The sequence below is a fragment of the Rhagoletis pomonella genome, unplaced genomic scaffold (genome assembly GCF_013731165.1).
Source record: "Rhagoletis pomonella isolate Grant_MI unplaced genomic scaffold, Rhpom_1.0 Rhpom_scaffold_00010, whole genome shotgun sequence".
Taxonomy (NCBI): domain Eukaryota; kingdom Metazoa; phylum Arthropoda; class Insecta; order Diptera; family Tephritidae; genus Rhagoletis; species Rhagoletis pomonella.
In genome coordinates this window covers 37010713-37025431 of record NW_023458564.1, presented here as the reverse complement: position 1 = coordinate 37025431, position 14719 = coordinate 37010713, and positions in this window count along the sequence as shown.

Genomic DNA, 14719 nt, shown 5'->3' with positions numbered 1-14719 from the left:
TAACTAACAACTTGAAATAATTTTTTGGCTAGCTAAAACATAAACACACTTTTTTGTTAATTTTAAATTTTGGTAAAATAAAAATTTACAGTAAGTTTTTTCGCAAATTTAAAATGGAGCATAATTACTTAATAATTAAAACAAAACGGAAATATTTTTATGGTAAATTTAAAATTTTAAATAATTGTTTGTTAATTTTAAATCTGAACAGAAATTGTTGGTAAAGTAAAGATTTAAAATAAATTTTCTTTTTTTGCAAATTTAAAATAAAGCAAAATTACTTGAATAATTATAAAACCGGAAATATTTTTATGGCAAATTTAAAATTTTTAATAATTTTTCTGTAATTTTAAATCTGAACATAAAATTTTGGGTAAATAAGAATTGAAAATAAGTTTTTTGCTAAATTCAAAACGGCGCAAAGTTTCATAATAATTTTTGAACATCGGCTATATTTTTATGGTAAATTTAAATTTGACACAATTTTTCTGTAATTTTAAATCGGTACATGAACTTTTGGTAAAAAAAAAATCGAGAACTAGTTTTTTGTTAAATTTAAAACGGAGAATAATTGTCTAATAATTTTCAAAAACTGGAAATATAGTATTAGTGTAGTAAATAAATTAATAATTTAACATTATTTTAAAGTTATTTTAAATCTGAATATAACTTTTTGATCAAATAAAAATTTAAAATATGTGTTTTGTGAATTGAAAATTTAGCTTAATAATTTTTAAATTTTAATTATTTCATACTTTTTATGCAACTACAACGATGTAATTTTTAATATGCCCATCAATAAACAATTATAATGTCATTTGACAATAAAAAACCAAGACATTTTTTTTTCATTTTGAAAATTTAAGTCTTTGAAGAAAAATTTTGGTTATATTTGGACATGAATTTCTAGTGAACTAAAAACGATACATATAACTGTTTAGATACTTAAAAGCTTATTTAAAAGTAAGACACGCATTTTTTTTGTGAAATAAAAACTGGACGTAAATTTTTGTTAAATAAAAAAATTAACACTGGAAGCACTCTTTTGGTAAATTAAAAACTAAAAATAAACATTTCGGTAACATTTAAAGATTGCATAATTTTTAAATTGAACATAAATTTTTGGTATACTAAAAACTAGGCAACGAACCGTAAAATTAATAATTTTCGTGGTTTTTAATGAAATTAATAGGTATAAAATACTGCGAGAAAAATTGGTAGAAATACATTCATATTTCAGAGGATGGTTTTATATAGAAATCAGCCGAATATTGGTCTCGTAATTTTTTGTTTATGCAACTTTCTATCATTTTCAGGGTAATTTTTTCTGGCCGTAGGATGGGAATGAAATTTTGTAATTTCTAACAAGGTATTGAATTACATGGTGTAACAAAAAAATTGTTGCATTTACTTTTTGTGTCATGTTATATAGTACAGGTGATAGAACAGGTCCAAAAAATAATATTGGCATTAGAAGAATTTCAAATGCACCGCGAAATCTGAAGTTATGATAAAAAAATGTATAATCTGGATGTTGGGGCAATACACCGGTCATAAATTGGAGAGTTTTCAATGGACTCTGATAACTTTATGTTCGTAAAAAATAGAAAGGTTGTGGCTTTTTACTGTTTTCAGGAAATTTTATTGCCTAAACAAACTAGATTTTGCCCTTTAAAAAAGGAGCAATCCAATACCTTTGTTATACAAGAAATCTCCGTGCTATAAAAGATGTAATTATAGATGGGTTTCAAATTTAAATACAAAACATGTAAGCGAGCAAAAATTTCTGGCAAATTTTTACATATTTAATAAATAACATCAAAATTTCTTAATCCCAAGGAATTAATATATTCTGATTTATAAATGTACATATGTATGTAAATAATAACTTCACATAGCTAATAAAAACGTAAAAAAGCTTTTTTGTAGTAAATGCATTTCGGTTTCAGAAATTTACAATTCTACAGTGGTGCAATCAAATTGCAATCGCGTCGCTAGAGACGTGACTACACAAAAGACAGATGGATACATGGCGAAACATAAACAATGCATCGAACTCAGCTGTGCTGGCCTCAACACATACGCTTAGATACATACACGGATTTAGTATAATACAATATTTCCCAGTGTACCAAAAATATTGGAAATTTTTTCTGCGTACAGTATAGAATCTACCTGGAAAAGAATGAGGCAACAATCTATTCCTGAAGTGTTTAGTAGTAGGCTAGTAGGCATTGAGGCTTTTCAGCGTCTCTTGAGGAAATGGTCAGTGGGACGCCTGCTTATCAATTTTTTTTATTTAAGAAATAAGTTTATATCTACAAAATCAGTGGCATCTCACCGTCATTTGAGACATTCTTTTCCATATCGGACACCAAATTTGGTGTAACACTTTCGATTGGCTTCAACTTTTTTTTTATATTTTGTTTTCCTTTTTTTTCTTCGGAGATATGATCTGTTTTATGTTTTTCATGTTAAATTTTAAAAAATATTTTTTTACGAGATCGTTTTTTTTATTTGTGAGAGTCAACAATTTTTTGTAATTTGTTTTCGAAAGCTTATGATAAGATATATTTGGCAAGGTGTTAAACATCGGGTTTTTGCAAAAAATTAAATTTTAATGCAGATTCCAATAGAATATCTATCCAGGTATAATTGTTGTATGGCAAGTTTTTTCTTTAAAGTGACAAACTCCTAGAAATGAGGTAGGACTAAAGTTAGCAAAACGCAAATTTTATTGCGGTTTTCGTCAGAATATCGCTTCGTTAACAACATTTGTACCACAACTTTTTCAATCATGGAATATTCTAGAAATGGGCGTGGCTATATTAAAACCAAAGTTCAAAAATTTAAACTTGATTGTGGATTTCGCCAGAATATCAGAGGATGGATTGAAAAGGTTTTGGATAGGTCGTTTTGAAGCTTACTTCAAGAAGCCACGCAAAAAGCAAATTTGGAAGTTCGTGAGAGGATTGATGTATACCAGAAAATAATTCTTCGGAAAATTTTACTAGGGGGCTTCTCAGCCAAAAGCTTCATGCCAACAACGTAAGTCTCTTAAAAATTAAAAATAAAAAGCCACAAAAATCTTGTTTTTTTTTTAAGAAAAGTTTTTTAAAATTGAGTTTGGCTTTTATTCTTTCTTGGCATAGATTTTTTGTGCTGCATGCTTAATATTTGAACTACGACGAGCATTTTTCATACCTCAGGGAGCAAGGTTCACCGCGTGAAATCCAGCTACTTTCGCCCTATAAGCCTTCCTGTCTTCTTTCTAAAACTCTAGAATCGTACATCAGACCGAAATAGATCACTCAGAGTTTTTTAACTGCCACTACGCCTACTCGAATGCAGACCATTCACGACTAGCTTTCAATGCGGGAAAGCGTTTTCAATGAGGGATGGCGTTTTCAACAACGTTGTCGCCAAAGCTATTATCAGTTTCTTACTAGAAAACTATAAATAAGAATTTCAAACCATTTGCTGAGTTCGTCAGTCTACTTCTTGCTTAATAATCTATGTATAGTGTATATATGTATGTAGATACAGAGATAAGAGGACCATCACCAAATACGTTTCAAGGGCTCTCCGCAGAGAGGGCATCTCTTCCCACTCTCGTTGAGCTTTGGGGAAATGAACCTCAGTTACTTGAGGAGCTTCGTTGCTGACGATCATTTGTGTCTATGAGTGCCCCAACTACGGAGGCAGCCCGCTGACCTATCCTAACCTAACCTGGAAAATTCTGTACCGCAATTTCCCCCATGTTATTTAGGCTTAGAAATCTAAAACTACATTCTGCTATGCAGGAAGAAAAAAAATTATGCGATAAACACCTATAAGAATTTGGGAACCCCTTCAAAGGTATAGCGGGTATCGCAGATAAAACCCTAAATAGAGTTGCTTAAGTTTTCCTCTTAACTCATTATGACTTAGCTTATAACTATATTCAGATACTTACTTTCTGGCCATTTTTTTTCTCTTTTTTGCTAAGAAAGATTTGCAAGCGCCAGGATATTCATAGCATCAGCTTCTGCCACTTCTTTTGCATACAAGTTGCCTAAGTAGTTCAACGTAATATCTCAAGCGATCCCGTCGTTCAAAAGGATTTCACTCTGCTGAAAGGTACATATTTCGAACAAAAAAAAAATCATTACTTTTAACCAATGCCCGCGGTATTGCTTAGTGGGATTTTCACACATCCCTACAAAAAAAAAATATTACTATACCACAGCAAAAGATACATGGGTATGAATGTATGTATGCATGTACTATGCGTATGTAGTGGCAAGCGCACATACCAACACATGGTCACAAAAGCAATCAGAATATTTATATGTACACGCTACCGAAGCTACAAGATTTTGCATTATTATAAACGTACTTCTTCTTTTGGCATTCACTTTTAGCAAAACACGCGTTATCCCGAAACCAGCAGAAGCTTTGCAAGACTTATACAACAAACGTGCAATATATTATTAAAATCGCACGCATACACACACACACACACACAAACCCAAGTGTATATCAAGCGTAGCGTATATGGTTGGCAATTTTTTTTTTTCGTTGACGACTACCGCTATGCGCCACCACCTACACACATACGAACGCCCTCATGCAAGTATGCATTCCGCCTCAACGTATGCTATGCGCGGCAACTTTCATGTACATACATAATGTATGTATGTAGCTTTTTATGTTGATTGCATTGTGTTGCTAGTGCTGCGGGGCTAGTAGCTAGCAACATAACACATACATAGGTAGCGCATTCGTATGCAACGCCCACGGCCAGCAGCAGCAGCACCATCGCCTCATTTACTATTTGCCACAGCTTGCTGCACTCGCTACAAATGCGTTTCGTGCTGCTGCTGCTGCTTGCGCAAACATCTGCGGTTTCGATGGGATTTTTATTTTATTTTGTTTTTTTTTTGTTTTTTACATTTTGTTCGTATAGTTTCTTTTAATGCTCATCGACGAGATGCGCAATGAAGCATTTCTTGTATTTACTTCATTTCTTTCGCCTTATTTTATTCCTTTGTATAAAAATTGCTTTCTTTCTGTCTTTCGTTCTTGACTGTAAAGCCATTAAAGTGTAATATATTTTGAGCAACGTCACGGTGAAATGGTGCGGGACCTGCGAGCAGTGGCCTCATCTGATGTTACTCCTTTGCGTCTGTGGTTGACTACTTTCGAGCAGCAGAAGGATTGCATTTCGTGTGCAGCGCCAAGGAAGTCAACTTTTGAAATTTTAAGTGTGTGCGCGGTTGCAAGTAGCATTACGCGGGTGAAGATACACACATACATACATAAATACATAAGAAAGCGCCTATTGATATGCAATGTTTAGTTGAAACCGACAATGCAGTTGTTCACTTAAGCAAGCGTTACTACTTGTTACACCCTATAGAGAGCGCTCAAGTCATTTGAATGTGAGCAAATAAAACCCATTCGATTTTAAATTTATACCGGGAAGGAATTTTTTGTTTACGATATATTAAAAAATGTAAGTTATTAAACACCCGACAAACGAAAATGGAGTTGTTTAAGTTCTTCCTTTCTTCACTTTCTTCTTCAGAAGCAGAGGTGTCTGTTGAATTCTTGCCGATTAGGCGTCGCATAGTGCCGCCTATAAAAGCCTGAAAAGTTCTTAACACTTTCGTTGCACGCCAATATTTTAATATTTCATATATGTACATAACTTTTGTATTATTCAGGTTCCGTAACGGTATAATAAAACTTTATAATTAAAATCATAGTTTAGCCTTTAACACTAATTTTCTCTTTTTCTGTTCAAATTAACCGTTATATTACGATTTTATTTTTTCGATAGAAAATAATCGCTAATTTTGAATTTTCGTTTTTTTCGAACATATTATTTCTGTTATTTTTAGATTTAGTTTTTTAATTCACAAAACATTTAAATCGGTCAAAAAAGCTTTACGATGACGTAATGATTAAAAATTATCGAAAAATTATAAATTCTAAATAGCGATTTTTTTTTATCGAAGTAATATAAATAAATAAATAACGATTTTGCTAATGTATAAAAATATAAATTATGATACTTGATACTTACTTTCGGTGCCTGGTATAATTTAATTAAATTCACTGGCCCAACTGGTATTTACCTGCTCCATGAGTTACGTATTAAACGTATAAACGTTCCGTATAAAACGATTTACCTTGGATATTTCTGTCCCTTTCCTTGCAATTGCATACACCCGTCATGGAGCAATCAAACGCCAGTAGGTTGAGAATCTGTCTGCATTGTAGGCTATTTTGAACGCAGTTACGTTGGATTTTAGCGATTTTTTAGTTTGACCGGCATACTAAATGGCGATACGCCTTTCTGGAGGGATGAAAACTATGAGCTATCGAGCTGTGGCACCTTCCCTGTGAAGAATCTTTTTGAACAACCTTCCTTGAACAATCCTTCATAGTATAGGTTTACTTTAAAAAAAGTTAATTTTTAGCTGTCTTCAAAAAAGGAGGAAGGTATCAATTCATCGGAATACATATACAGTCAGCGTCGAAAATATGAATACCCTGACTTTTTGGCGATTTTATTTGTTTATATGTTCCAAACCAAATTTTACTATTTTTTTAATATAGTTAATTCAAGATTTTAAATTTTTTAATTCGATTTCTTAAAGAAATTTTTAGTATGCCATTTTGTAGGTCAATAATTTTTAGTATAATAAAGTGCAAGTTGAAAGTCGCTAAAAATAACAGATGAACAAAATTTATTTTTTGTATGAAAGAAAATGCGTTGTGCACAAAAAAAAATCTAACACTTCAACGATGAGCAGAGAGAGATTTTGCTCTGCACGCTCCTATACAAAATGTATAGAAAGCTTAAAAGAGCTTTGGCCGCGGGCAAGGCAGTGCCCATCAGTGGTCTAAATCGATGATGGGCACCGGCCTCTCCGTGGGCAAAGCGCTTTTAAGCTTTCTATACATTTTGCATAAACGCTCATCGCTTCACCATATCCATAGTCTGGGTGTATGACGGAAAGTCTATCGCACTACCTTTGTAAATATATACCGTCCGTTAGTTTGATTGCTAGGTTAGTCTTTGTCTTATACTTTACTAGGGTTTTATGAAGCCCTGTATCTACAGGAGTAGATTTTATGTTATCGGAGAAGCTTACCGCCTTCGCCTTCCTAACTGCTTTATTGTATGCTTTTGGCCTTACGAAGCTGCTTTCGTATACCTTTTGTGTGTACTAAGAGGTAGTGCCGGCTGTTGTCAAAGGCAACTATTATGGGGCCGTTGAGGTAACAATCTATTGCTCTGCTTTTTCTACCTAGGTTTACAGTCTTTTTTTTTTTAATTTTGTTCTAAACCTAGATATGTACGTTTCTTTGCCACCCCAATTCCAACACTCTCAATTGGCCGCACTCAGTGGGTTGCTCCCTTTTTGCAACAGAAAAAAATCGTCTATCAATGTAAAGGGTATACAAATTCGACACCAGCACTTGAGGGTAGCTTTATTTTTTCACTGCAATGCTGTTTCTTACATCTTTTATTACATCTCCCCACTTTTTTATTTTCGCATGCCATTTCAACTCAATTTCTGCTTACTTATGTACATATACATATGTATGTAACTATATGTATTTTATGCTTTTAAAACCAAATGTTTCCATTCCCATAAATATCCTTCAGTACATTAAGAATTACGCAAATAATTTATCTATGAAATGCAAATATTTTTGCTGTCGCATATTTTATTTGTACGTGCGAAAAGAAGCAGCGAACACCAAAAAAAAACAAAGAAAAGAGACTTTTCAAAGCGAAAACCAAAAGCAGGCGAAATTAAAATGACCTGGGGGTGTTTAAAAGAGCTGCACTCTTTCGTGTTTGTATTTTTCAACCTCGACCGCCTCAAAAGTTGATTAAATGTATGTATGTATGTATGCTTGCATAAATATATAAGTATACGCGCATACGTACATATTTTCATATTAAATAAAAGCGAAGAAAATTAGGAAACTGTAGCTACCGCTGCTACGCTGGTCGCTTATGAAAATATATAGCGAATTTAAAATTTCATGAAATTTTTCCCTTTGCTGCTTACCTACAAGCTGTTATGCACCACGTGCTGCGCTATTTTTAGTATTCCTGCACGCAGATTGTAGAAGTTTTTACGTGTATTTATGTATGTTGGTGTGTTTGCGCTTTTGCTGTTATGTCCTGCAGCGTTTCAATTTGATCAAAGCGCATTCGCATGTGGTGACAACAATCCAACAGCATCACTCAGCGACACGCAAGCACCAACCATCCTCTATACATACGTACCTACTTACAGTGACTCAAACAAATGACCACGTGTAGATATTCTTCAAATATTCATAATGTTTTTCAAGCCAATTTTTTTTTTTTTTTGTTATTTTTATATTAAAACATCGGCTCGCGTTGATTTTTGAGATTTTTTTTTTTGGAGGCTACTTTTTCGGATTTTTAATATAACAAGCGCAATTTACAAACACTTGCGTTGATATTTTGAAATTTTGTTGCTCACGGTCTCCAGGGTTTTATTTCATAAGAAACTCATATTTATATGAAAAAAAGTGCAAAAATCCGTCACCAAAAGAAAAAATTCTCAAAAATCAACGCGAGCCGTTAGCCGTTTGAAACTTGCACTTCATTGATTGGACTGAAATTGTATGGGCTTTAAAACTGCATACACAAAAATGTTCAAAAAATTCAGAAGAAAAAGTTGATATTTTGATGCAAATTTTTTGAATCTTTCAAAATTTTTTGTAAAGTTTGAAACTGTGATCTACACGGTTTTTCTTAAAGTTTAGACGTTATTTTTATATAAAACTAAAAAAAATTACCTCGAAAAATATTACGAATATTTGAAGGAAACCAACACGTGGTCATTTATTTGAGTCACTGTACATACATACATACATATTTATGTCCTCAACTTTGTCATTACCGCACTCTTGCACTTCTCTCACTTTCCAAAAACATTTTGCATTATTTTAATCTTCCGCTTTGCGCCAGCGGTTAGTTGCAATGAATTGCATTTCATTTCCACCTGTCCACTCTTTACACAAAACTTTGAAAACATAATCCTCCATTTGTTCTGTTGGCACCTCAACATCATTTATTTTTGCATTTCTCCTCTCCCTGCTATCGCTTCCTCTCTCACTCTGTCTCTCTCTCTCTCTCTGTCTTCTTCACTGTCCCCATTGTTTAATAAAGTTGGGAAATTTTTAATCCTTCAAACTTATTAGCACATTCTGCTGCAGCGCTTCTGAAATATTTAATATATTTCATGAGTTGTTTAATTTTATTTTGCTATGCTTCTTAAGGTGCTTAAGTGTTGTCTATGTATTACTCATGGTCGCATCATTCTTGTGTGTACGCTCGTTCGGTACAGTCATCGCAAGCAGTTATATTTTCGCACAAGTATTTTCATTTGTCACTCTGACAACTTAAGATGCATTAAAAACGTTGACTAGCTTAAGGGGTGTGTTTGGCTAAAATTAAATATTTTCTTCACCATTTCCTTACATACATATTTCAACTGCGGATTGGTAAGAAGATAAAATTAAACGTCTTTTTAGCGTTGCCAGATGCGTTTATGACCTATAAATCAATGCTGACACGCAATGCTAAAGAACACTGCCTTTCCTTTCGCGAATTTTAATAGACTTTTTGATCCTTTGTCGATTGCTATTTGTAGACCCTGCAGCAGTACATTGCCGAGTAACGTGAGTGTTTCCCTGCTGAAGGCTGCAAATTACATATATGGCCGACGGTTTCCTCGTGATAGTTATATTTCTTAGAGCTGGCCCTGGCACTAAATATTCAATCGCGATACCACCCATCTCGAAATTAAATTTTCAGGTCGTGAAGTCATCCACGCCGACGTTTTCAAAATTGTTCCGCTATGCTGTTCGTTTTCTTCTCAATAAAACACAAAAAAGTGCTTATTTCACTTCAGGTTTTTAAGGATGGTTATCGAAGTATTCGGAAGTTCCATGTTTCGTAGGGATTTTTTTTTAGAGACTTCGCAAACCGGACATTTTTAAATCCGTACCTTGGGTTCCACGGATCCCGATATGCCACGCCCATCTCTAGTCTGGACTCATAGTCCTTTCAAGTTTCGCCGTAGTCGACATCCGAATCGGAAGTCTCCTCCGACGTTTTTTGGACGCTTTCATTGGAATTCGTATTTACGTAGCGGCACTCAAGGCCAGAGCATGACTAGAAACTGAGGCAATTTTGTAGGTTACCCGTTTTGAGACGAGCTGTTTACTCACAGGCAGACAACGGCTAGCAACCGCCTAGCTGCTCTACATTTAGTAAGTAGTAGTAGTACAAATGGGTTTTATGTTTATTTACCAAATTATTATTTTTGTCGATATGCTTCTAACATATCTTGCCATTTTACTTTTGTTTTCCTAAAGGAATTTCAAACCCCCCTTTCGGATGTGCAAATGTCAGTAGGAAAACCTAATCACTTGCTCGTAAGCGTCTCTTATAGGTTTTCAAAAAACTGTTAATCTTTTAGATTATTGAAATCCTGTTAATAAAGGATTATGACATAAATAATTAAAAGTTGAAATCATTTGCGAGTGGAACCATAGACAAAAGGAACTCACAACAATGCGAGAATGAAAATAACTCACTTCAATAAGTTATTCGATTATTGAGCTAGTGCAATATGTAAATATGTACCTGGTACTTTTGGTTCCAAGGCACTTCAAAGTCTGCTATGCCAGCGAGAGCTATGCTACATATCTTTTATTTGCATTACAAAACTATTTTTTGATTGCTTTTTGATATTCAATATTTCGTTGGCTTACCCAAGCCAAAGAAAACATTGAACGTAGAACGTTTTTTGTATGCACAAACGTTTTTTTTGTTTTGTTTTGTTTGCCAATTCATTTTATTTATGACTGAACTGCTGGCCACGGCAAAAGTTAACAGAGCTCATGGAAATTGTGCCCCTTGCACTGCACCGCAATTAAATTTGTTTGCGGGTGCAGTTATGCGCTGTGTCAGAAATGGCGAAAAAAAAAAAATCACCCACATCAGCGGCACCACTAAGGACATGCTGTAATTTGTTGCATACTTTTCGGCACCAGAGGAGTCAGTTAAAACATTGTAACTGTCATTGTCATTGTTGTCGTACAGCAAAAGTTCCAAACTACAAACATGCATACATACATACATATACACACGCATATACACACATACAACACAATAAGTTTGTTGAAAAAGAAGCCAGAGGACTGAGGCTGAGGCTGATGCTGCGGCCGAGAATGATGAAGCGGTGGCACTCAGCAAACTATGCAGACCCTTTTGTTTCACAGTCGATCCCAATATGAATGCTGATAATAACGATAATAGAATAGTTGAGAACTACGAGAGTAACAATGAATACGTACAACAATAACAAAAATTACGATGTGTAATATGATGAGCACTATGTAGCAGTACAAAGAGAAAATGGAATGGAATGGAATAAAAAACTGAACAGCCAGCCATAAAATGAAATGAAAATAGTTTTTATTTGTTTTTTTTTTTGTTATTGTCTGAGCATTTTTTTTTTTTGTCTTTTTTTGTGGTATGCCTTTTTAGTTTTGCATGCGTTTGTCCTTTGAACAATGAATGTGCTGCATACGTTTGTAGCTTGATGGTTGTGTATGTAGTTGATGGAAGTTGTAAGATGAAACGGGAATTGAGTAGCGCATTCGCCAACAACCTACGATTGCAATGGCGGCTGGGTTAAGTCGGTGAGTGCAGCCAACTCTACAATTGCACATGCATACCAACTTAGCTGCTGGGCGTTATCTCGTCAACTGTGTGCACATACAAACACACATGCCTAGAAACGAACAAACAAACATCAAGCAAGCAAGCAAGGAAATAATATAGGAAAGCATTTCTGTCGTTATCTTACGCAACTTCAGTTATGATTTTCCGCTTGTCTGCCTCTCCACTTCACTAACGTCGCGACTTGCGCCCTCACTCTCACCTTTCACTTCCGTCTGCAGCTTCCGCATCACATTTTTTTTTTTTGTTTTTCATTATATGCTTTCTTTTGTGCTTCTTGATGTCTGTGCCTTGTAAAATGGCAATAAAAACTATGCAAAAGAAAAATATCTTATATTTCCTCTCAGATAAATATCAACGCTAAGTATTATCAAGCTGTAGTTCAGTACGGCGCACAGTACCTCGGTAGTGAACAAAAATCTAAAAAAAATTGTTTGTTCAATGTGAACGTGTTTGGTAGTTTTTGTGTTTGGTAAACTGAAATTTCTCTATAAAATTAATTATATGGCGCCTGGAAGCCCCTAAAATTTACAAATTTAAACTAAGAATTTTAATCATAGTATAGCCTTGTCCAGGCTATTCACGGAAAATATGATAAAAATACATTTTTTGAAATCAAATGTTGATTTGACATTTTTTATTCCCATAGAACTTAACAAAAATCAACACTAGTTATTGCAAAAAATATATATAGATTTTAAAAAATTATAACGTTTAATGGAATGAGTAAAAAATATGGATCCAGTGACGAACGAAAGTGTTGGCACAGACAATTTTTCGCAATGTATGAAAATTTTTATACCCGAGCGCACTTGTGCACAAGGGTATATTAATTTTGTTCACATAACGGTTGTTTGTAACAGCCAAAACGAATCGAGATAGATATAGACAAATGTATACATAAATGATCAGGATGAAAAAAGAAATCGATTAAGCCATGTCTGTCTGTCCGTCCGTCTGTCCGTCTGTCCGTCTGTCCGTCTGTCCGTCTGTCCGTCTGTCCGTGTACACGATAACTCGAGTAAAAATTGAGATATCTCAACGAAATTTGGTATGTAGGTTTCCCTTAATCCAAGGTAGGTTGCTATTGAAAATGGGCGAAATCGGACTGTAACCACGCCCACTTCCCATATAACGGTAATTTCCAGAAATACGAAAACTGCGATATTTTAGTAACTACTGAAGATAAAGCACTCAAAATTGGTATTTACAATAATTTTTTGACAAAAAATAAGAATATTATACATTTTTGGAAAATGGGCGTAGCCACGCCCACTTATGGTTACATGTGTATATCTTGGTAACCGCTGTACCAATTTCTACCAAACTTGGCACAGTTATCGGCCTTGGTACAGCATACAAAATCGCCGAAAATTTTTAAAATCGGACGATAACCACGCCCACATCCCATATAACGGTAATTTAGAGAAATACAAAATCTTCGATAAATCAGTAAATATTGAAGCTAATTTGTTCAAAATTGATGCTTGCAACAATTCTTTACCAAGAAATACGTTTGTGATAAATTTTTGGAAAATGGGCGTGGCACCGCCCACTTATGATCACATATATGTATCTCAGTAACCGTTCTACCAATTTGTACCAAACTCGGTGTGGTTATTGTGCTTGCCACATATAAGCAAACCGTTGAAAATTATTGAAATCGGACTAAAATAACGGCCGCTTCTCATATAACGGTAAATTTCAGAACTGCTTGAAACTTCAAAATCGAAATTTAAGGACTCTAATTTACTCAAAATTGATACGCCCCGGCTTACCATGTAGCCGTAGCTTTCGGTAAGGCGAAAAACATATATTTAATACGTGCGCCGGGTATTTAATGTTCGGCTCTGCCCGAACTTAGACTTTCTTACTTGTTTTACTATAATTTCTTTTCGTTAAATTGTTATAAAAATATAGTTCATACTACAACAAAAATTAAATCTCTAAACTTTGTGCAAAACTCAGGAAAAATCAATAAATTTGCGTACTCATTTGCAACTTTCTAGTAGATTTTTAGAAAAATTCTGAGTATGCAGTTTAACAAAGCCGAGTTGATTTTTATATATTTTTATAAAAAATTTCCGAAAGGAAATTAGAATAAAAAAAATTCGCCGTAGGTGTGTAAAAATATGTTTTTTTTCGGTTATGATATTTATAACAAAAATCATGGTTTAACAGTTAAAATTGAACTTCTATTTTTCGGATCAAATTTAACCGCTAAGTTATGATTTTTTTTTTTTTATCAAGAATAATCGGGATTGTATTTCTATTTTTCCAATCATATGCATTGTAATCATTACTTTGGGACTTATTTTATATCATTAAAACGGACATGAAAATGCAGTCTCCATCATAACATTTAAAAATTATCGAAAAAATTAAAAATCGAAAATAACGATTATTTGTATCAAAAAAATATAAATAAAAGTCACAAAAAACGTTTAAGTTTGACTAAAACAATGAAAACCAAAAATTAGTTATTATTCTTAGAAAAATAAAAATAAAAATAACTATTTTGCAATGATCTTAAAATAAAAATCTTGGTATTTAATAGTTTGTATCGGTCTTTTATATACTTTTATCTTAAATTACTGTCTTTTAACTTTCGAAAGAGGTAATAAAAATCTGCTATTTTGCGCACTTCCTGAAATAATGAATGTTTTTGCAAATACATAAGCTTATTTTGTTCACTAAGAATTATTACGGTCGGAGCCTTTATTCAAATGGGATGCACTTGTGTTAATTTAGGTTCTTACGAAATTTGTTACGAGGTGAAAGAATGGTGAAAATTTGTTTTTTTCTAAGTTTAACGATTTATGCAACATTTTTTTTTTATAAGAAATACAAAATGTTTTATATAAATAAGTGAAAAAAATATAAGATGTTTCAAATATTCATTTAACTTCTAACTGTCTAAATAAT